This window comes from Octopus bimaculoides, chromosome 19 (assembly GCF_001194135.2).
Source record: "Octopus bimaculoides isolate UCB-OBI-ISO-001 chromosome 19, ASM119413v2, whole genome shotgun sequence".
Taxonomy (NCBI): domain Eukaryota; kingdom Metazoa; phylum Mollusca; class Cephalopoda; order Octopoda; family Octopodidae; genus Octopus; species Octopus bimaculoides.
This window is the reverse complement of record NC_068999.1, coordinates 53,091,547-53,093,339: the sequence shown is the minus strand read 5'-3', so window position 1 is coordinate 53,093,339 and position 1,793 is coordinate 53,091,547. Positions and strand designations below refer to the sequence as shown.

Below are 1,793 nucleotides of genomic sequence, written 5' to 3'. Positions count from 1 at the left end.
ATATATATATATATATACACATACATACATACATGCATACATATATAAGCTCCTAACGATAATACCGAAGCAGCCAAGCATTCAAGAATAAACTCCGGTTATCATACATAGATATGTTACAAGAGGAGGGACTTCATAACAGGTTATTGTTCTACTTCTAGTAATCTCGAACTTTTGTGGCATTTTATGCTTTGTACCTCTTCTAGAAACGATTATTATGTATATATAAGGTGGCGGGTTGGCAGAAACTTTAACACGCTCAACAAAATGCTTAGTGATATTTCGTTGGGTTTTACGAATTGTGTTCAAATTGCGCCGAGGTCGACTTTACTGTTCATCCCTTCGAGGAATTTCTAAATTTAAGAAATTGATCAGATGAATCTAGACTTCACACTAATAGATTTTGGGACAAATATCATTAGAAAAAAGTAAAAAAAAAAAAGAAAGCCTGAACACCAAAAATTCTGTTCTCTTTAACATCAACATTCAGAACAACTTACTAGATTAATCGGCACAACTTACCCTCAGGACAAATCTGATTGAACAGATCCATCTACAGTCAAAGAGGTTCCAACTACTCCCACACTGTATTTCATTCAAACAGTGAATTCAAGACTTCATTAGCGATGTGTCTTACCTGTTTTGAGAAGGTAGAGAGTTTGTTGTGATTTGAATTTTGGTGCTATTTCTTGCAGTGACGTGACTAGTGACGCCCTCTTTGTTTTGTTACTAGTTTAGTATGTTGGTCATTTTTGGTTTCTGTTGTTCAATTGGATTTTAATTCATTGTGGTGGCCCGACCAAGTCTATTATATCAACTACAGAGATACAACGCATTGCTGTGTGGTTTAGAAACTCACTTTGTAACCACGTGGTTTCATTTACAGTCCCAGAGCGCAACACCATGCGCATCTGTCTTCTACTATAACCATGGGCGAACCAACGTCTTGTTAAGGAATTTCGCTGACGGGAACTGCATTTGAACTCAGAACCTAGAAGAGTCGGAGCAAATACGGCAAAACACTTAAAACGAATCATAAGTATTAACCTTGAAACAGAATGTCACTTTTCTTTTCTTTTCTTTTCTTTTATATATATAGAAATATAACGTTTTCTACTTATTGTTTTGTTGATGTTTCCTAACCTCTTTCTCCTTCATCACAACACCATCCCGCACCTCACTCCGGACTTGCTGCCAAAACCTGACAACAAATTAGCTTTATCGATTAAGGCAAATTGAGAACTGAATCTAAAACACTGTATGGAGCAATAAATCACATTCTCTGCGCTTCGGCATTTCCATTTTGTGGAAGAATTTTGTGTTCTTTTATTATTTTTACATGAATATCTAGAGAATAGGAAAGAGTCAGTGGAATTTGGTCTCTGCAATGGTGACGAGCACGACGTTGATACTGGATGAGATAGAGGTGGGTTGATGGTGGTTAAAGGAGGAGCGCGAGATTCTTGTTTCTGTTGTTGGTATGAAACATATTTTAAAGATTGAGCATTAACCTACATGAAAATATGAAGAAAGAAGAAGAAGGAAACGAACTGGTATCATAACAACGAAGTACATGTTTAACAGATTGCCATGCATGTGTGGCAGACTCTTGCAATGGTCGAACTGTCAAAAAAAAAACACGTATGTATGTATGTGCGTGTGTCTGTGTGTGTCTGTGTGTATGTATGTATGTATGTATGTATGTATGTATGTATGTCTGTCTGTATGTATGCATGTGTGTGTATTATGTATATGCATATATAAATATATATATATATATATATACATATATA

At 35.9% G+C, this 1,793-nt stretch overlaps 1 long non-coding RNA gene across 1 annotated transcript in view; it reads left to right on the top strand.

Moving 5' to 3' along the window:
* The first annotated feature begins 27 nt into the window (after window positions 1-27).
* The window catches only part of LOC128250055 (uncharacterized), a 48,428-nt gene continuing 46,662 nt past the window's right edge, over window positions 28-1,793 (top strand). The window contains exon 1 of the long non-coding RNA XR_008266168.1: window positions 28-1,039. This is a non-coding gene — a long non-coding RNA (uncharacterized LOC128250055). The remainder of the gene's footprint in view (window positions 1,040-1,793) is intronic.